The sequence below is a fragment of the Convolutriloba macropyga genome, chromosome 4 (genome assembly GCF_964194025.1).
Source record: "Convolutriloba macropyga chromosome 4, txConMacr16.3, whole genome shotgun sequence".
Classification (NCBI taxonomy): domain Eukaryota; kingdom Metazoa; phylum Xenacoelomorpha; order Acoela; family Convolutidae; genus Convolutriloba; species Convolutriloba macropyga.
The window spans coordinates 53071068-53094320 of NC_134471.1; the positions used below are offsets into that span (position 1 = coordinate 53071068).

Genomic DNA, 23253 nt, shown 5'->3' on the forward strand with positions numbered 1-23253 from the left:
TCTGGTACATCTTTAAAACCAAATAGCCCTTTTAAATTATTACAAAAATATTTAGGAAAATAATACATATATTAACAAGGCGACTCGGTAATGTGCGATGGCACATAAGGTTCCGACCCCGCCCATCCACAATTTTGGCATAATTGTCTACCAAATGAGGAACAGATAGAAGAACCCAAAAATTATTTTTTGCGATTCCCAAAAAAGCCCAAGTCTTTTTCAAAAAATTCTGTATGAACGATAAGATAGCCCCCAAAGCAAATAACTCAGTGGAGTAAAAATTGATGCATTAGATTGCTGTATTATGTCAATATTAAGAAAGCGAGTCAAGACGAACAGCAAAATCAAACAACAACAAACATTGATTACATCAAAAAATTTATGTCCCTCTTAAAAACTAAATTTAATAACAAAGTCAACATACCGTCAGATAAACCCAACACTAAACAAAAATAACTTATAAATCACCAGAAAACCTATGCGACCAGTCCATAAAAAGGTTTGGTAACAATTATACAAAAAAGAACAAAAACAGTAAAGTAAAAAAATTAACTTATTTTTTTGAAACAGTTAACTTCAAAGTAATAAATACCATTAGGAATCAATTAATATTACCACAAACTTACGATTACCACTGTTTCTATAGAAGGGCATTAGGACCTGTCCTTATTCATTTTTTAAAGCGGCTAAAAAGAACACCAAAGAACAAACGAAATTTCGATACAAAATTACATTTAATGTCATGAAAGGCATTAATTACAAAAAGAGCTATTTAAATAGGGTCGTTTATTCATAAAAAGGAAGCCCTCGAGACCTGTAATTATCCAGAATATTTCTTGCATCTTTAAAAAGAACGTCAAATATGACAAAAATCACATTAATTTACTTTTGTTTTGTGAAAAAACGGTGTCGAAGCCAGCAAGGTCAAAACAAATTCTCTAAAAGATTTTGGGACACCAATCCCTCTTATTCCCTTGACACCCATAATGTCATATTTGACCTGTAATTAACTAACGAGATTAGGTAACAAAAAGAAACATAAAAAGAACAAAATTGGGAAGTTAAAAAGTTTTTTTTTTAATTTTGGAAAACGATTGTTTTCAAAGTCATGAAAGCCAGCAGCTATCTCTTAATATCAGAATATCGGTTCTTCTATTCTTCCATGAAAAGCCAATAAAAGCTGTCACTATACAGGAAATTTCATAAGACCGAAACGACAAAGTATTAATGACAGTTAGAGACAAAATTAAAAAATTCAATTGATTTCTTCAAGAAAGAGGCGTCGAGCCCGTTAAAACGATGATGTATATGTTTCAGGATTTTAATATGTTCAATTGTGCCTTATTCTGAATGCTAATAAGGTGACATGAGAACCATCAATAATGTGATGATGTGACAAAATTAGAAAACGTGAAAAACTGGCAAATATCAAAACAAACAAAAATCTGAAATCTTGTGGTATCAAAGCCAGAAAACAATAACTTCAGGCTTAAAACTGCAACCGAGAATTAATGTTAAATCAGTAAAAAGAAGAAGCAGTCTTTCTTTGCTGACATTAAGCTGGAAGTTGAACAAATTAAGAAAAAATTAGAAGAAAAGTTAATTAAGCCATTATTTATTGAAAAGTCAATTATTTTTTAAAAAAGAAACGACCATAAACTTTCAATTAAAAAACTAAATGCATTAGCTTGGAGCTGCTTAACAAGCGAATTGGTTGGACCTATCACTCCTGAGCTTTGATTTGATATGTTCTGTTCTTTATTATTTAAAAAAATCTTTTTTTAAAAAAAAAAAGAGCGGCTGATTTCAACCCGATTTTTTTTGGATTGTACCAGTCCAAGAATGGCCCAAAACTAGCCCTGGTAATACTTATTGTCCGTTAAGTACAATTGATTTTTCGAATGTTGTAGATATTGATAATTTGTTAGTTGAAAACTCAAAATAAATTAAATAAATTCTGCATTTTTGATAATCAACGAGTAAAGTTAGCAAAAAACGGCAAGGTTTTAACTACAATGCACTCTCAGCGGACTCTGAAGTACAAATAGCCCCCCTCTGAGTCTACAAAGATTGTATGAGTGTTGTTTGGTGGTGTCCTGTCGGCAAATTTAATCAAAGTGGACTAAATTAGCTTATTTCGTGCTGTTTTTGATGAAAAAGGCTAAATTTTGAAATGTTTATCCAGATTTTTTGACCAAAAAAAATTAAATCAAAACAATCAACAATGCTTGTTCGTCTTCAAAAATAAAATCAACGACACTATTCTTAAAAATTATAACAAATTTTAGCAAAATTGACGAAAATTTAGGCAAAAATTCCGGAAAATGTGAATAAAAACAACGTGAATTCACTCTTCTTTTCTCAGAAGTTTAAACCTCGATAACTCCCTGTAGAAAACGAAAATTAAAAAAATCTTTTTAATTCCATATTCTACGCTGGACGAGCTTTCTAATGATACCAGTCTCAGCTCTCTACGATGAATATATCGAGCGGCGAAAATTCACGGAACAAAAAAAAAACCCCAGTTGAGTATATAGTTCCTCCCCCCTCAAGAGGGTCGGAACAATTAATATAAAATATTTAACATATACAGGTACGATTATTTGAGCTTGGAAGTCGAAAGATTCTAACATTATGTTTGGAACCTCATTTGATTGTTTTGCAAAGTGCAGCCAAGTCATAGGCGTTAAAGGGAAATACTTCCTTTTTCTTTTCACAAAATCCTAGAGGTCTTGCCGACAAATTGGCGTAATTTCAGTTCAACTAATTTTCACATGGTAGAAAACGGTTCCTCGTGTCACAGACAACGGTAATGCTAATCGTCATTTCAATTCCGTCCACTCCGGCAAAGTGTTCAAATGTGAAATGTGTGGGAGTGAACACAAGAGGAAGGACAAGTTGAAAGACCACCTGATGAACAAACATGGCATGTCGAAGGAGTACGCCAAAGTGTTGGCTGACAAATAGTATCAACAAGTTTTGTCCGAAATTGAAATTCTGATTTTTTCTACTTTTCATGCAAACATTGAATGGCGTTTACTTAGTTCAGTTTGAAGTCAAAGGTTGAAATATTGAAATTAATTACAATCCTTCTACAAAGTAAATTAAATATTAATTCAGTGTTCTAGATTTTATTAGTTTCCGTTTTGCTATAGTTGTCATATCGTATTCTATTAGTTCAAATTTGTAGAACTAGATATTTCTATCGTGTGTTATTATAGTTAGGACTTGGGTTCATTTGCTCATCTCCTCCCAGCTTCCCCCTTATATACAGCTCATGGAGAAAGGGAGTTCCTTGAGTATACAAATTTTGGGTCTTTCCGTTTATAATCCCCCAATTATGGTATTAACACCATGATTGGGGGTCTATAGGTTATATGGCCACTCAGCCGATGGGGGGGGGGGGTAAAATAGGAAAAAAACCCCAATTTTTTACCATTTCAGATGTTGTCAGGTAACCATTGTGTCAAGCGAGATGGAATGTGCGCTAATTATATTGTCTTAAAAGTTATTAATTGCCCTCAAGCGAAGTTGGTAGCAATTATATTAGTCCTGTCGGTCTGTTTTTATACGATATTTTGCCTGACCGATTTTTCGTCTGACCCATTTGACTTTTCGTCCACAAAAACGGGATAAACAAGTAGTGTCCAGCGAGCATTAAGTACTCTTAGATCCTTTCAGCTCACTGGTATCCAAGTATGCGATTCACAGAAACTGTTTTGGAGACTTATACTTATGATGTGAACGGCGGTTCTTACAAGTTGAGCACCACACACACACACACACACACACACACACACACACACACACACACACACACACACACACACACACCCCCCCCCCCCCCTCCACATCAGCCCCCTCTCATCTGAACCCAATATCCACCCCTGCACATCATTCAGGCCGTAAGGCACGTGCAGCTAAAAACCCCCTCCTACCGGTGCCCCCCCCCCCAGCTGCGCTCACCTCACGCCCCCTTCAATTAAGCTAAAGCTAGCCTCACTAAACCGTGGCTAGGTACTGACGACGCCAACCTCTCGCCGGTCCATTGAGAGCAATTTGCCCGACGTTAGTCGGTTATGTTGTCCTATCAGTTTCGATTGAATTCCTATAAAATTTTATAGAAATGTGAGCTCTCTAAAACGCATTTTTGCATGTTCGGAGCGCATTTGGGAAAACGCATTGAACAACATGGATAAGCAAACGTATGGAGAGAAGTCAATGGTTTAAAGCGCACAAAAGCAAAAAAATAGACGAATTGAACCAGATGCAATTTCGCTTCGACTAAGGGGGGTTTGATTTTGCAGGTTTTTCCCATTATAAGCCCCCGCACCAAATTATATCCCCCATTCCTCATTATGGGGGATATAGGCTATAAGACCACTAAGCGGGGGGCTATGATGGGAAATGGTTGGTTTTTTCTCAAAAACGGGGTATCTACGTTTCTGGCGGGCATTTTTGTGTTTGCGCATGTTTTTGTGTGCTTTTGGGAGCTAGAAATTATTGCCGATCGGTCGCAGAGGCCAATGAGAAGAACTTTATTTTGAACCAGTCAGATTATTTTGACAATCAAATTGAAACCGCTTTGATTCCCATTCTTCTCATTCGGCTCTGCGCCTGTTCGGCTCTAATTCCTAGCATCATTATAGTGTGATCATTTAATCATATGCTCTGAATTAATGTGTCAGTTTTATGCATTTGCTTACATAATTGAACAATTAGCACAGAACAAAAGCTACCCCTGCAAAAATAAAGTCCCATTACATAACTTTTAAGCTCGAAAGGAGCTGTTCAACAAAATTATTTTCCTCAGAATAACAAAATATTTCAAAAGTTTTTTGATTGAGTGTTCATTAATACACTCATTTTTAATTAGAACTCACTTTTAATTAGAACTCGTTTTTAATTAGAATATAGGAATTCCTGTTACTACACACTTTAGCCCTATAACTGGGCTATAACTGTGCCAAGTTTCAATATGCTACAGTTAGCGGTTGTTAAACATGTTTCCTTAAAATTCGTAAATCCAACAATAATAATAGTACTGAAAACCAAAGACAATTTTCTAAGTTGGCTTCAAAAATGCCGACACCGAAACTATGCTATGTTTTTTAGCGCCAGTACGAGAAGGATTCTATGCTGTGCACAAAGTTTCTCTTACTTAGGAACTTTCTTCCGCAGAAGGAGAATTTGAGAATATCAAAATAATTCTCTTTTCAGAAGTTAGTTGAAACTGTACAATCACGAAGATGATTTAGAGAAACCAGGCTGTAACAATAACTTTACCGCTCAAGGAATGTGGCTCCCATACGCACTGTGAGCCAGTTTAATATGACCAAAATTTAAAAATTCAACTAATTTTAGGTAGTTTTTCAAAATCTTTTTCAACTGCTTTACTCGTCAATTCTGAACCGCTGGTTGGATAAAGATAACCATCTTCTCAGATTCTCTGAATATACTGATGTCGGGTTTAGGGATACCTTATGCGGTACCCCGTGCTCACTGAGTGGGTGTGGATTCGGCATCTTGTACTGCCTTTCTGCTCAATTCGCTGTAATAATAAATTCAATTTCATAATTCAAGAACATGTAATAGTGGGGATTTGTTGTTGGTGAGGTTATTTGAATTTGAGTTTCAGTTTTGCTTCATGTATGATGATCACGTACTAATAATAGCTAATGAATATGTATATTGACAAAAGTGAACAAATCAATATGGCATCGATATTGTGTAGTTTTCAATTTGCTTGTCATGCTATTGTAGCGTCACCGCTTGATTTAGCCTTGAGAGATTTCCTTAATTGTGAAGCCCAGCCCTGAGAGTGCAGCTGCGTCTCATCTGTGTTTTCGCACAATTGTTGTAGCTGTTGCGTTGCAACATTTGCGCAGTTTTTTTTGCTTTCGTCCGAGAAAATTGCTATCAAAATGAGTTTGAGCAGTTGCAGTGGTTGTCTGATACAATTATTTTACTTAATGGAAACTTCCGATTTAATTTTTTTGCCTCTGATTTTCCGAATTGTGCCTTAGCTAAATTCAGCTCATACGTGACTCTGATAAATTCACTAAGAAAATCTGTCTTTAATCGAGATGCGTATGGGTTTGAGACAAGCTAGAATTAAAAGTGATTTAAAATGAGTCACGTACCGTTGTTTGAAACGCGCACTTTGTTAGTTTTCAAATCATGGTATCTGATACTTAATAGAAAAATCAAGCATTATAGGATTTGGCACAGCAGATATCTGAAATTAAAAACTTATACGTGAGGGTTTCGATTACAGCTTCAAACAACTGACCATTAATGGCATATTGGTACCGGAAGCTGAAGATACTTACATTTCTTCGATTTCATTAACTGTAGTATCTAGAACGTTGTCAGGACAATATACCCAATGTCATTATAACCAATGCCATTCTACCCAATGCAATTAGGGATTTTTTGTTTATTAATCCGACTACAAATTAGCGGTCGCTAATATACCTATGTTTTAACCTACTTAATGGCGATGGCCATGCACCAGCCGGCCTTGACTTTGTTAAACATACGTTAAATAGCTCCTGTTTATTGGTATTCGGATTATTGAACGAAAATATCAAAGTGCATTGTGTATAATTGCATTCGGTATAATGACATTGGGTATAACGGCATCGGGTAAATTGTCATGTAACCATCAAGATCTATGCTTTAGTTTTCAGTTTATTGGGATAGAAATTCACTGAGCACTTACAAAAGGAGAAAGAAACTTTTAGCCGTAATCTTTTTGGTAAAAAAAATCTCTGTCGGGGAATCGAACCCAGGTGCCCAGAGTGACAGTCTGGGATACTCACCGCTATACTTACAGAGATGCCGTTATTCATCAATTTCATGGATTTGAATTACATATAAGATCGTGTTTACTATAAAGAACCAATACTGACTGAAAGTTAACATCACTTGAGCTTAACATATCTTTATTAATGATTAATGCGCCAAACATACGATGCAATTGTTTTAGTTTTTAGATCTGGCGATGACAGTTCAAGTTTCGCTGAGCCTATTTCAGCATACGGAAGAATACATTTTTGACTTTTCTGAGCGAAAACAATTTGCTTTATTCAATGAAGACAACCTGGGTGTTAGATGTGGGCAAATAAGTTTTGTAGAGATCCAACAACCACAACTTAATCCTTCGATGTCAAAAAGCGCTGTTAAACAGTCTCCAACCAAAAGAACTTTTTGGAGCAGTTTGAGCAAGGTTAACACCCAGAGTACAGCCAAGATACCTAAATTGGTGCCGTTTACAGCTCAAAATCCATCAATTTCTGGCGGTGGATCTGTTGGTGAGCTAGTTTTTTTTGCTTTTCTCGGAACCTGGAACACAAATTTATTTTGAACAAAAACATTTTACTTTTTACGTTCTAAAAACGTATCCTCTAAATATTTTCTGATTCGTAATGTGTCAGAAAGTTTCATTTCTATTTGATTTCAGCGTGAGATTTAATATTTTCATGTAAGTTTCGTTTGCATGTGACCTTCAATGTGAATGCGGTATTACGTCCCACACTAGAGAAAGTGGTATTGCATTAACAATTATAATGCCTATCCTCTGGCATATGATCCTGAATGTTGTAGACCTGATAGATATCCTGGCTATTAAAGTGTTATTATTTTCTAAAAATGTGAGATTGTTTCGTTAACGGTTTTATTTTGAAAACGCAAGTGTAGCCATCTTACGCTCTTTGAACTCAAAAGTACCGGATTTATGTGTTTTTTGCGCATCTTCAGGGGATATTCGGACTTATAAGCTTGCATTAACTGACTTATAAGCTTGTGAGAAAGGGAGAGAAAACTTTCAAAAATTCAAAGTCTTTCATCATATCACTAAATGAATAAGTAATGGCGCATTAGAGAATCGATAAAACCTGCCATTAATGAGACTAAAAGACAAGACTAACGTAAAAGTCAAATTAAAAGAAACCGTAATTATTACACTCAAAACTCGATGTCTATATTTGAAAGAAAACAAATTAACAATCAAAATGGCATCAGATAACAACTAAAAGAAATAAATTGACCTGTACATTACTAAAAATGCGAGACTTGTCCTTATTGAGACGCCAAAACAATTCAGAAAAAGACAGCAGATAGGTCAAATTTCAAAAATAAATTTCCTTTTTCGAAAACCATTATTTTCTAAGTGATTAAAACCATTAGGTATAAACTGAAATAATTAAAAAGATTCATTTAAACCTCCTTATGTATAATTGAGGAAGCAATTAAAACTTTTTAATTCATACTTCTTAAAGATATAATTCCGACCTGTCATTATCCCGATTTTGTCATACGACTACAAAAATAGGCGAAAATTTTTTAAAAAGAAATAATTTAGCTAGAAAACGGTGTCGCAGCCGCTAAAACGATAATTGGTTCTCTGAAAACATTAAAGAGGTTCGTAATTGCAATCTTCCAAAGGAAATGGCACCTCCACATTCGTGTGATTTTGTAGCAAGGAAACAAAGAACAGCCTAAAAATTTCGCAGCTATCAAAAATCGCATCATTTCAATTGAAAATTTGTAGTATCAAAGCCATGAAAGCGTTAATTGAAAACATTAGTTTTAAAAATTGGATTTGATTCCCTCGAAAGAAGATACGGCCTACTCTTACAAAGAAAGCTACCTATTGACAGAAAAAAGACAAAAAGTGACAAAGCCCTAAAAAAACTTGAAAAGTCTCAAACAATAAGTTGTCAATTAAAAACAAGAACAGATTAATATACAATTCCCTATTAATCCAATCGAGCTGGTTATTAGTGAGAATAACTCATAAGACTATAAAAAACAATGAACGCGGCGGAACTCAAAAATCAAAGAGACAGAACTTAGCTGGAAGTATTCTGGTTGCCTATTTGGCTCTCATTTGATTATCAATGGGTCATCATAGTAAAGGTTTTATGTGAGGAAGACAAAGGTGAAATATTGACCGGTATAGAAAGCTCATAACATTTCTTATGAAAAATTTGTCCAAGCCCCGAAGACATCAGTCAAAGGATATAACCAACAGAAACATTAATGTTTGGTTCAGCAACAAAAATGATGATGCCTATCGCTATTTTTAATGTGTTAATCGAGATAAAAATTAATTACATATAACTTCAAAGAAAGGTTCATTTTTCAAATTCTTTTATTTTCTAAGTGATTAAAACCATTAGGTATAAACGGAAGTTATAGATTCATTAAAACCTCCTGATGTATAATTGAAGAAGCAATTGAAACCTGTTAATTCATACTTCTCAAAGTTGCATTTCGGACGTGTCAGTATCCAGATTTTATCATACAACTACAAAGAGAGCCACAAAAGTAGGCAAAAACTTTCTTTAAAAATGAAATAATTTGGTAACAAAATGGTGTCGCAGCCGCTAAAACGATAATTGATTCTGAAATTATTAAATAGGTTGATATGTGCAATCTTTCAACGCCAATGGCACCTCCCCATTAGTGTGATTTTGTGGCAAGAAATCAAAGAACTGTCTAATATTTTTGCAGCTATCCAAAAGCGCATCGTTTTGAATATAAATTTGTATTATCAAAGCCTAAGAAACCGTTTATTGAAAATATTAGTTTTAATGATTGGATTTGACTCCCTCGAAAGAAGATACGGCCTGTCCTTAAAAAGAACGCTACCTATTGACAGAAGGAAGACATAAATTGGCAAAGCTCCAATCAAAAGTCTTTCAAATAATAAGTTAAGCAAAAACAGATTTAACAATGAACAAGACAGAACTCAAAAATTAAATCGAGAAAACCTAAAAACACTTAGTAACTATATGGTTAACTGGAAGTTTTTTTGTTCTGCTTTTGGCTCTCATTTTATAGTCAATGGGTCATCATTGTAGAGGGTTTTTGCGAAGAGAAAGAAAGAAATATTGACCGGTATGGAAACCTCATACAATTTCTTATGAAAACTTTGTCCAAGCCTCGATAACATCAGTCAAATGATATAACCAACAGAAAAAACAATTTTTAGTTCAGCAAAAAAAATGAAGATGCATATCACAAATTTAACTGTGTCAGTTGACATAAAAATTAAGTATAAATAAATTCAAAGCTAAGTTTCCTTTTTCTAAATGCATTTTTTTTCTATGTGATTCAAACCATTAGGTATTAACTGAAATTATTAAAAAGATTCATTTAAACCTCCTTATGTATAATTGAGGAAGCAATTAAAACTTTTTTAATTCATACTTCGTAAAGATGTAATTCCGACCTGTCATTATCCCGATTTTGTCATACGACTACAAAAATAACAACAAAAATAGGCGAAAATTTTTTAAAAAATGAAATAATTTAGCTAGAAAACGGTGTCGCAGCCGCTAAAACGATAATTGGTTCTCGGAAAACATTAAAGAGGTTCGTAATTGCAATCTTCCAAAGGAAATGGCACCTCCACATTCGTGTGATTTTGTAGCAAGGAAACAAAGAACAGCCTAAAAATTTCGCAGCTATCAAAAATCGCATCATTTCAATTGAAAATTTGTAGTATCAAAGCCATGAAAGCGTTAATTGAAAACATTAGTTTTAAAAATTGGATTTGGTTCCCTCGAAAGAAGATACGGCCTACTCTTACAAAGAAAGCTACCTATTGACAGAAATAAGACAAAAAGTGACAAAGCTCTAAAAATAACTTTCAAGCAGTAAGTTGTCAAATAAAAACAAAAGCAGATTAATTTTCAACTCCCTAGTAATTCAATGGGGCTTGTTTTTAGTAAAAATAACTCATAAGACTATGAAAATTGAATACGATAGAACTCAAAAACTATAGACAGAACTTAAAAATCATTAAAAACTATGGTAACCTGGAAATATTTTGTTTCTGCATTTGGCTCTCGTTTGATTGTCAATGGGTCATCTTTTAAAGTTTTTATGTGAAGAGCACAAAGAAGGTAAAATATTCACCGTTATAGAAAGATGAAAATGTCCGAGCTCTGAAGACATCAGTCAGAGGATATAACCAACTGCAAAAATAATGTTTGTTTCAGCAAAAAATGATGCTTATCACTAATTTGATTTTGTTACTTGACTAATTGACGTAAAATGTAAGAAAAAAGGAGGGATCAAAAATTGAGTTTTTTTTCAAAATATATCATCTGAAAATAATTAAAACCATTAGCCTTTGTATGAAATTAATGAATTCGCTCATTCATTTTTTATAGAGGACATTGAGATGATTCATTATCTGGAATAATTTTAACGATTACTACTGAACAAACACCAAACACTGGTCTTAATTTTAAAAAATATAATCAAGTACTGGTAAAAATTTTGAGAGAGAACGGTGTCGCAGCCGTCAAAACCATAAGATATTCACCAGTTGAAAACTTTACTGATAATGTCTTAAAACAAATATATACAAAGTCATAAGGGCCATTAGGGCCATTCGGAAAGATGGAATAGTTTTACTCGTACGAATTAAAGAGGCCAATTGGTTATAGTGAGACTAGTTCATGAGACTTCAAAAAGAATAAAAAGTGCGGGCAAAATACACAAATTCAATTTAAGTTTTCAGAACTCATTGTCAAAGCCTTAAAGGCCATGAACTTATACTCCGGCGCTATTATGCTATCGTCATTGCAGCTCATTTTTACGTTAATTAGACTTAATTAATTGAACACTGATTTGAAATCATTTTGTCAGTATTTAACATAAAAAAAAACAAAAATTACAAAAATAGTTTTTAAAAAATCGAGTTCAAGACAATCTGAACAGTTTTTTATTGTAAGAGTCAACGAAGAGAACAAAACTAGCCTTGATATAGCTGCACGTCGAACTAAATTTCCTAATTGTTCCAAAACATTTGCGAAATAGATTATATTTGAATATATCGTAAGTATATGTTGCTTTTTGGATACATATCGAGTTAGAAAAACACGGCCAACATTTTAATTCAAGAAGATTAGGAAGTGATCTGGAACAATCTTGATGGGAAGTGAAAAAAATAGTCTTCTCATGGTGTGTAAAATGATTGTTTTAGTAGATTTCAGGTCTCTACTTTTGGTAAATTTAAACAAAGTTGGCTGAAAAATGCATATTTGGCACCAGTTTTGATGAGAAAGTCTTTGACATTTGAAAAAAAATTAGCACAAAAACTTGGATCAAACCATTCAGCAACCCTCCTGTATCGTTAGAGGTGAAACCAATAACACTATTGTTGACATTTTTAACAGAATTTAGCAAAATCAACGAAAATTTGGGCTGAAATTACTGAATGTGAACAAAAGCAACGAAAATTGGTCTGCTATACGCAAAACTTGTCTATTCAAAAAAATCTTCTGATTTAGATATTCTTCGCTGGACAGGTTTTTAAATGATATCCATACACAGCTGTCTACGATGAATTGATCGGTCGGCCAAAATTGAATGTACGAAAAAAACCCATTGAGTAAATAGTGTATATAGGTCCTTCTTCCCACTAGAGGGGTCAGAGCAAATACAAAGCTGTTTTGAACAGTCACTAATTCCAGTTCAAAAATTGGCCTATTTACCGACTAATCCCTTGTATCCTCATTTTTGTATTCTTTTTAGTTTTTGGGCATAAAGTGCCAAAACTCCGTCGTTTCCTATGAGCTCGATTCAGTGTGATCTGAGAAACTTGTTGCTTCTTGTTTCCAGCCTGTTTATGTTGAAGGTATCATAGTCAGGTATTTGACTTTTTCGGTTTTCTTCAATTGTAATTTTGCACGTGTTCTTTTATTTTCTATTAATTCGTTGTCTCAATAAAATTTGATTGCGATTTTTAGGTTTCGCATCGTAGCTTCCAAATAACTTTCTTGTTCAGTGCGGCTCAAGAACTGTTCCCTTCGTTAAATAGTATTTTGCGGCGTGAGTTTTTATCTGCGTTGCACGTGATCCTAACCGACCTACCAGAAATCGTGACAAATTGACTGCTGTACATACTTTAAAACTTTGACATTACAAGACATTGTGTAATTAAAGATTGTCTTCAACAGAACTCTGATTTTGGTTCTATTGGACCCTTCAAATGCTAATGGTTGAAGTTTGATATAAAATTTTAATTTAATTAAAAATCAGATTCCTTCTTTTCCTGCAGACATTATTAGTCTTTGGTATCGGTGCTTACTTTTGGTCCAAACTTATTTTTTTTAATATTTTGTGGCAAGCTGGCAGATTTCTTCAAGTTGCCAATTGAAAACAGTCTGTGTTGTGTATAATTGCGCTCTCCGTGTCATTTTTTTCTATAGAAAATGTGTTGTCCATAAGTATTGAAATAATCGAAGAATATAGGTGGAAGGCATGAAAAAATTATTGTATTGTGATTTGTTAGAATAAAAGGAAGCTCAATTGATACTTCAATTTCAAAAAAACTTTCAAATTTTTTTTCTGACCACGCCTCAGTGGGGGGAGGGGTAGTTGCTATTTTGTTCAGTCAGTTTTGGCCGATCGATTTTCTCATCGTATAAAGTTGTGCGTGGTTTTATTAGGAAACGAGTCAAGCGTAGAATATCAAAATAAACAGATTTTTTTTTCCAATTTCATTTTTTTCCGAGCAGTTATTGAGGTTTAAATTGTCAACATTTGCTTGATTTTGTTGTTTTGTTCAAGTTTTCCCTAAATTTTCATCACATTTTGATGAATTTTGCTAGCATGATGTTGCAATTGTTAACGATAGTGTTGTTTGTTTTTTTAAAATAGACGGGTGGAAGAAAGCTGTTTGATCCGACTTTCTGCCTAAAATTTTGGCTAAATTTTGCATTTTTTGCGGCATAATGGCACGTAATATGCTTCTCTAGCCCGCTATGTCACAAGTAGCCTGGAACACAGACCTAAAAACGGCGGACATAATCACCGTTTTCTCAGATAAGCGCTATATTTTACTTCGGAGTCCTAAGAAATTGTTCTTCAATTAAAAATTTCGCTACTTTAATTGAATATATTACGCTACGATTCGAAACATTTACGGGATTTATAGGCACCAGCAATAGCAAGGACAGTTTTAAAAGGTGCTCGGATTCTATTGCGAGGCTATCCTCAGTTTTTTCGTTTAATTGTTTTTATGCTAATGACAGACAAGTCTGTTTTCAATTAGAGATTCAGTTATTGGTATGCCCTTTACGTTAAAATGAGGCCCAACAAACAAAAATTCTTCTGTTTGAATAAGTATTGGTTTTTATGGCTCCTACAAAGTATTTTCATAAATTTTTCACGAATTCTTGAGTTATATTGTTTTGACTTAGTCTCATCAATCAATATTCTTTTTTTTCTAAAGAGCTGGGGGTGAACAAGCTACCTAGTGCTTTCAGTTGATACGTAACGGCTTTTATGACTTTGAATTTTTGTGTTTCAAAAATTTATCTCTGATTTTTTGAACTATATCACTTTTTCAACCTTGTTTCTGTCAACTTGTACCTTAAACTACCTAGTGAGAAGTCCCATCTTTCGAATGAAATGAAAGTTTAATATCTTTAGTGGTTTTAGGTTTCAGCTTATGTTTTTATGGCTTTGAGTTTTCCGAATTTTTTTTCTATAATTTTCTGGATATTTGTTTTTATGGCTTTGAGTTTTCAGAAATTTTTTATAATTTTCTGGATATTTGCCGATTCTTCTTGTTCTTCTAATGTCTTGTCGCATTAATACATTAGAGTAAGGGTCAAACATTATGCGCGAACGCATATTACCGGGCCGCCTCGTTCTATCTCTTTTAAAACGCAATTTAGGAGCGACCTTCGCTGATCACTACATATAAATATAAGAAACTGGACCACTCTACTTCAACCAGTTTTCAATAAGAAACACAGATTAGAAAAGTACTTACTAATTGAATTTTCTTTTTCACACAAATTATCTTTTATACTCTGAAAATTATTACATGGAAAGCATCGTAATTTAAGGAATCTAACTTGGTTAAATTGAAAACAATAAAGTTACATATATAACTATAGCACGTCTTTAATTTAGGCAGCATGTGGGCACGCTAGTGTTACATTGTATATTAGGTGACGCAGTACCGGAAGAGATCGAGTTACAGTATTTTTAAAAGCTCGTTTCCAATAAATTTTGATTTCTTTTTTCCCTTCCTTTCCTGCAATTTTGTCTGATTCATAACGGGACCCATCGACTTAAGCATTAGTTTCTACTTGTTTTATTTTTCAAACGACCGTTTTTTAACCCTGACTCTTTGAGTTTCCATTATCATTTTTTTGAAGTGTTGATGCTGATCAATAATTCTGATTCTTTTTTGTCTTTTTACAATACCTCTTTAAAAACCGTCGGTCTTGATGCTCAAAAAAGGCTCAAGTGAACAGATAAAATGGTTTTATTACTTTCATCACTTTGTGTGCTTGTACTTCAATTTGCCTGTATTTTGCGTGTGTTTGTGATTTTGTAGTTTCATCACTTTGTCTCACTAATTAAAAGTTAAATCTCAGGGAGTTATATTTAAATCTAGCTACAATTTTTTGTTTTTGAGTTGATGATTGTTATGACTTTTGAGATTATTTAGTTTTAGAGAAATCAATAGATTTTTGTGGTTTTCCCCTTTTTTTCCCCTTTTTGTCGACTTGTTACCTAGTGTCATTGCCAATCTGTTTTATCTGCTTTGTAGTGAAGTACACGATAATTTCTTTAAGTTTAGGTTTTCAAGTGATATTTTCTTTTCAACAAAATTATATCAGTTTTTCCCGTAATTAATATTCTAGATAATTAAGTTTGCTGTTTATCTATTTTTGTAGTCCAGTGACTGTAGCGTCCTAAAGTACGCTCGTTGTAATAATGGATATATTTTCCCCCTCTTTTTACTGATCATCTTCGTGCTATATTTGCTATAATCTAAAGGCCATATATGGACTTGATTTTTCTGCCCTATTGAGATGAGTAAATGTTCAATTTTTTTATGAATATCCTGTAAACTTTCTCAAGTATATTTGCTCTAGAAACCACTTAGTTATCTTTTGTTATTTGATTTACCCATAACGCAAGAATTTGTGATAGTGCTAACCGGTATTTATATTAACATTGTACACTTCCCTATGCTCACTTTATTTGTCCGGCACGTGCCAGCACGCGCCAAAAGTTCTATTTATCTTGAGTTAATCTTGATGTATTTGTGCAATGATTACTCAAATGTAAATACGGCCCCCTGTCTTGAAAAAGTATTAATCTGAAGAAAAGACAACCAAAATTGTCAAGCTAAAAATCAGCCGCCTAAGAATTCAGTCTTAGGTTGAAATTTTTTCTTCAAACAGAGAACTCTTTTAGCTGTCGGCCCTGCTCTGACGTAAAACTCAAGCCGCTCTGGCTTTTTTTATATTAGGGAACAGAATAACTTATGTGACAAAACCTTTCATATCTCTTCCTCATATGGTAGACAATTAAGTCAATATAGGAATAAGCGGGTTTGAAAAAATTATGTGCGAACGCACATTACCGATTCTCCTTGTTTTATCTCTTTTAAGATGCAATTTAGCAGCGAGCCCCCGTTGATAAATCTAAGAAACCGGATCACTCTACTTCAACTAGTTGTCAATAGGAAACAGATTAAAAATTCATAGTAATTAAATTTTCTCTTTCACTTAATAACTCATCCTTTCTACTCTGAAAACTAGCACAAGTAAAGCATCGTAATTTAAGGAATCAAACTTGGTTAAAATCAAAACAATAAAGTTACATATATAACAATAGCTCTTGTTTAATTTGAGAGGCATGTGGGTTAGTGAGTGCTACATCGCATATTAGGTGACGCAGTACCGGAGAGAAGATCCAATTACAGTAATTTTTAAAGGCTCTTAGTTACTATGACTATGATTGACTATGACTTTGTGAATATCGTGAAATCTTTTCCAAATCGTAATTACCGCTACTTACGTTACTAACAGAAGTTCATAATCTAGTGATTCCCTCATTTTTGTAGCTCACAAAAATGACAGAAAAAGTAGAACACAAAAAGGAGTATCAACGGGACGATCTAAAGTCGCCGTTGCATCAACGGTAGGATCTGTAATACAGCTCTTTTCATCTCGATCTGTATCAAGCTAAGATCTTATCTTTAAAGGAAAATTTCTGTTGTCCTGAATTAGATATAGGCAAAATTTAATTGAAAAAATTACCGAATGAAGAGAGCACGTTTTATTAGTGATTGTACGCATTTTTTAAAGCTAGTTGAAATCTTAATTGTTTCGCAAATGTTGCGCTAAGCAAGTTCAAAATCTTGTTTCAGGTGCGGTGACTTTCGGTAACGATGGCTGCGGTAATCTTATATGTCCAATCTGTCAAAAAAGATTTACTGATAAGTCAAACGCGAATAGACACTTCACCTCAATACATTTGACTAAAAACTTCAGATGTGAGATGTGTGATTTTGTTTGCAACCAAAAAGATGTGTTGAAATCACATGGACTTAAAAAACATGGCTTGACAGAGAAAATGGTCAAACTGATGTGCAGTAATGCCTAGAACATTTGCATAGTTGAACTTGAGATACTTCCAGTCCTCATTTTGAATGTTTCCTATTCTTGGACATCTGTAGAGCTTATTTTTTAAGTACCTGATATTTTTTTCGTCGTTGATCTTTCATTGAAATGACAAATTACTTGGTTATAAAACTCGTGGTTAGTGTTGATAACTATATCACTTTATCACTTTATGGAATCACTCAACTGCAGTCTGATTCGCAAAAGGATTCAATTAATTTCGACGTCAAAGATACCTGCAGTCAATGTAGAAATTATTACTCATAAAAAGATCACATATGATTTCTTTGGTTTTATCGCAATAAGATATCAAACGTGGCAGGATAAAATCATTTATAAAGACTGTATGAAGTCAAAGAAACTTCAGCTCGGGGGTGATCAATAAACTATGATGTTATTAGAATTGTGCAGAATGATTTATTAGGTGATTTGATTAGATGTTATCATGCAGACAATGTTGCCATTAATGAATGATTGCGGTTTGTTTTGTGCCAACTTGTCATCAGTTAGTTCTTAGCAATTGTAATTCTAATTCTCCTTCCTAAAATTGTTTTTTTGGGTACTTTCGTGTGTGAAACCGGTAAATTAAATAAAATAACAAAAAACCTCAAAGAATAAAATGGATCTATCCAGTGAGTCTGAAAAATGGAGAGCTTAAAAAGCTCTTTCTCTGTGATAGACATCGCTCAAATACAAACGGCGATGCAACGGCTTCGAATTTATCAAAACTATTTGATTTATTCTCTCCAGACACTCCTATCAAATTTTAAGTGACGGTTATGACCCCCTCCTATCCCAGTGCTGATTAGGACCCTCAGTGACCAATGTTGCTATAGCACGTTACTATGTAAATATAGTACGTGCGAGCTGGTGGTAAATAGTCAAATCCAATCAAAGCTGATTCAAGAACAAAAAAACTAAGAAAACAAGTTTCTGCCCGAGATTTGCGGTTGTGTAAAAACTATAATTAGAGATTCAGTTATTGAGATGCCCTTTACGTTAAAATGAGGCCCAACAAACAAAAATTCTTCTGTTTGAATAAATATTGGTTTTTATGGCTCCTACAAAGTATTTTCATAAATTTTTCACGAATTCTTGAGGTTTATTGTTTTGACTTAGTCTCATCAATCATGATTCTTTTTAAAGAGCTGGGGGTGAACAAGCTACCTAGTGCTTTCAAATGATACGTAACGGCTTTTTTGACTTTGAATTTTTGTGTTTCAAAAATTTATCTCTGACTTTTTGAACTATATCACTTTTTCAACCTTGTTTTTGTCAACTTGTACCTTAAACTACCTAGTGAGAAGTCCCATCTTTCAAATGAAATGAAAGTTTATATCTTTAGTGGTTTTAGGTTTCAGCTTATGTTTTTATGGCTTTGAGTTTTCAGAATTTTTTAAATAATTTTCTGGATATTTGCCGATTGTTCTTGTTCTTCTAATGTCTTGTCGCATTTATACATTAGAGTAAGGGTGAAACATTATGCGCGAACGCATATTACCGGGCCGCCTCGTTCTATCTCTTTTAAAATGCAATTTAGGGGCGACCTTCGCTGATCAGTACATATAAATGTAAGAAACTGGACCACTCTACTTCAACCAGTTTTCAATAAGAAACGCAGATTAGAAAAGCACTTACTAATTGAATTTTCTTTTTCACACAAATTATCTTTTATACACTGAAAATTATTACATGGAAAGCATCGTAATTTAAGGAATCTAACTTGGTTAAATTGTAAACAATAAAGTTACATATATAACTATAGCACGTCTTTAATTTAGGCAGCATGTGGGCACGCTAGTGTTACATTGTATATTAGGTGACGCAGTACCGGAAGAGATCGAGTAACGGTATTTTTAAAAGCTCGTTTCCAATAGATTTTGGTTTCTTTTTTTCCTTCCTTTCCTGCAATTTTGTCTGATTCATAACGGGACCCATCGACTTAAGCATTAGTTTCTACTTGTTTTATTTTTCAAACGACCGTTTTTTGACCCTGACTCTTTGAGTTTCCATTATCATTTTTTTGAAGTGTTGATGCTGATCAATAATTCTGATTCTTTTTTGTCTTTTTACAATACCTCTTTAAAAACCGTCGGTCTTGATGCTCAAAAAAGGCTCAAGTGAACAGATAAAATGGTTTTATTACTTTCATCACTTTGTGTGCTTGTACTTCAATTTGCCTGTATTTTGCGTGTGTTTGTGATTTTGTAGTTTCATCACTTTGTCTCACTAATTAAAAGTTAAATCTCAGGGAGTTATATTTAAATCTAGCTACAATTTTTTGTTTTTGAGTTGATGATTGTTATGACTTTTGAAATTATTTGGTTTTAGAGAAATCAATAGATTCTTGTGATTTTTCCCCTTTTTTCTCCTTTTTGTCGACTTGTTACCTAGTGTCATTGCCAATCTGTTTTATCTGCTTTGTAGTGAAGTACACGATAATTTCTTTAAGTTTAGGTTTTTAAGTGATATTTTCTGGTTTTCTTTTCAACAAAATTATATCAGTTTTTCCCGTAATTAGTATTCTAGATAATTAAGTTTGCTGTTTATCTATTTTGTAGTCCAGTGACTGTAGCGTCCTAAAGTACGCTCGTTGTAATAATGGATATATTTTTCCCTCTTTTTACTGATCATCTTCGTGCTATATTTGCTATAATCTAAAGGCCATATATGGACTTGATTTTTCTGCCCTATTGAGATGAGTAAATGTTTAATTTTTTTATGAATATCCTGTAAACTTTCTCAAGTATATATGCTATAAAAACCACTTAGTTATCTTTTGTTATTTGATTTACCCATAACGCAAGAATTTGTGATAGTGCTAACCGGTATTTATATTAACATTGTACACTTCCCTATGCTCACTTTATTTGTCCGGCACGTGCCAGCACGCGCCAGAAGTTCTATTTATCTTGAGTTAATCTTGATGTATTTGTGCAATGATTACTCAAATGTAAATACGGCCCCCGGGTCTTGAAAAAGTATTAATCTGAAGAAAAGACAACCAAAATTGTCAAGCTAAAAATCAGCCGCCTAAGAATTCAGTCTTAGGTTGAAATTTTTTCTTCAAACAGAAAACTCTTTTAGCTGTCGGCCCTGCTCTGACGTAAAACTCAAGCCGCTCTGGCTTTTTTTATATTAGGGAACAGAATAACTTATGTGACAAAACCTTTCATATCTCTTCCTCATATGGTAGACAATTAAGTCAATATAGGAATAAGCGGGTTTGAAAAAATTATGTGCGAACGCACATTACCGATTCTCCTTGTTTTATCTCTTTTAAGATGCAATTTAGCAGCGAGCCCCCGTTGATAAATCTAAGAAACCGGATCACTCTACTTCAACTAGTTGTCAATAGGAAACAGATTAAAAATTCATAGTAATTAAATTTTCTCTTTCACTTAATAACTCATCCTTTCTACTCTGAAAACTAGCACAAGTAAAGCATCGTAATTTAAGGAATCAAACTTGGTTAAAATCAAAACAATAAAGTTACATATATAACAATAGCTCTTGTTTAATTTGAGAGGCATGTGGGTTAGTGAGTGCTACATCGCATATTAGGTGACGCAGTACCGGAGAGAAGATCCAATTACAGTAATTTTTAAAGGCTCTTAGTTACTATGACTATGATTGACTATGACTTTGTGAATATCGTGAAATCTTTTCCAAATCGTAATTACCGCTACTTACGTTACTAACAGAAGTTCATAATCTAGTGATTCCCTCATTTTTGTAGCTCACAAAAATGACAGAAAAAGTAGAACACAAAAAGGAGTATCAACGGGACGATCTAAAGTCGCCGTTGCATCAACGGTAGGATCTGTAATACAGCTCTTTTCATCTCGATCTGTATCAAGCTAAGATCTTATCTTTAAAGGAAAATTTCTGTTGTCCTGAATTAGATATAGGCAAAATTTAATTGAAAAAATTACCGAATGAAGAGAGCAAGTTTTATTAGTGATTGTACGCATTTTTTAAAGCTAGTTGAAATCTTAATTGTTTCGCAAATGTTGCGCTAAGCAAGTTCAAATTCTTGTTTCAGGTGCTGTGACTTTCGGTAACGATGGCTGCGGTAATCTTATATGTCCCATCTGTCAAAAAAGATTTACTGAGAAGTCAAACGCGAATAGACACTTCAACTCAATACATATGACTAAAAACTTCCGATGTGAGATGTGTGATTTTGTTTGCAACCGAAAAGATGTGTTGAAATCACATGGACTTAAAAAACATGGCTTGTGAGAGAAAATGGTCAAACTGATGTGCAGTAATGCCTAGAACTTTTGCATAGTGAAACTTGAGATACTTCCAGTCCTCATTTTGAATGTTTCCTTTTCTTGGACATATGTAGAACTTATTTTTTTAAGTACCTGATATTTTTTTTCGTCGTTGATCTTTCATTGAAATGACAAATTACTTGGTTATAAAACTCGTGGTTAGTGTTGATAACTATATCACTTTATCACTTTATGGAATCACTCAACTGCAGTCTGATTCGCAAAAGGATTCAATTGATTTCGACGTCAAAGATACCTGCAGTCAATGTAGAAATTATTACTCATAAAAAGATCACATATGATTTCTTTGGTTTTATCGCAATAAGATATCAAACGTGGCAGGATAAAATCATTTATAAAGATAGTAAATCAAAGAAACTTCAGCTCGGGGGTGATCAATAAACTATGATGTTATTAGAATTGTGCAGAATAATTTATTAGGTAATTTGATTAGATGTTATCATGAAGACAATGTCGCCATTAATGAATGATTGCGGTTTGTTTTGTTCCAACTTGCCATCAAATAGTTTTTAGCAATTGTAATTTTAATTCTCCTTCCTAAAATTGTTTTTTTTGTGTACTTTCTTGTGTGAAACCGTGTAAATTAAATAAAATAACAAAAGGCCTCAAAGAATAAAATGGATCTATCCAGTGAGTCTGAAAAATGGAGAGCTTAAAAATCTCGTTCTCTGTGATAGACATCGCTCAAATGCAAACAGCAATGCAACAGCTTCGAATTTATCAGAATTATTTGATTTATTCTCTCCTGACACTCCTCCCACATTTTAAGTGACGGTTGTGACCCCCTCCCATCCCAGTGCTGATTATGAGCATCATTGACAAATGTGGTTATAGCACGTTACTATGTAAATATAGTACGTGCGCGCTGGTGGTAAATAGTCAAATCCAATCAAAGCTGATTCAAGAACAAAAAAAAACTAAGAAAACAAGTTTCTGCCCGAGATTTGCGGTTGTGTAGATCACTAATTGGCAATAGCAATTGCCCTAATTTGACCTCCCTTGAAACATTATATTTAGTTGCATGTTTTAAGGCTAAATGCGTGTGATTAAACTTTGCTGCTCTCGAATTTCTTATCAGGCTTTGAAGTCATTCAAGCTTTAAATCAAAAGCTAACAGGGTGCGTCACAAAGTAACTCCAAATACCCACCAAATTAAACAAAAGTACATGTTTAAGCAGGACTGCTGAACACGTTTTACTAAGTTGTACCAAGTAGCCATATTTTATTGTTGCCAATTTAGAAACAAAATTTTGTACCCCCGCTAAATTTCCGAGTTCTTTCTTGCAATTTATATCGAAATAAGGCTTTATTTAATTTTTGCGCTAAGAAATTTGGTAAAAACTTATCATAATTATAATAAATTCTTGAATTAATTATCGACTGGGTTATAAGCATTATGTCCAGCTCTACCATCTCATTGTTATTAGTGTTTGCAATTTGTATTTTTTCTCAAGTCGAATGTGGACCAAGGCAAGCTACAATGAAATTTCAGGTAA

General features: G+C 33.8%; 1 long non-coding RNA gene across 1 annotated transcript; it reads left to right on the plus strand.

The window, feature by feature from the left end:
- Positions 1 to 6851: 6851 nt before the first annotated feature.
- LOC142338505 (uncharacterized) lies at positions 6852 to 22300 on the plus strand. Its single transcript, XR_012758987.1, has 2 exons — positions 6852 to 7316; positions 21502 to 22300. It is a non-coding gene; the product is annotated as an uncharacterized LOC142338505 (long non-coding RNA).
- The last annotated feature ends 953 nt before the right edge of the window (positions 22301 to 23253 follow it).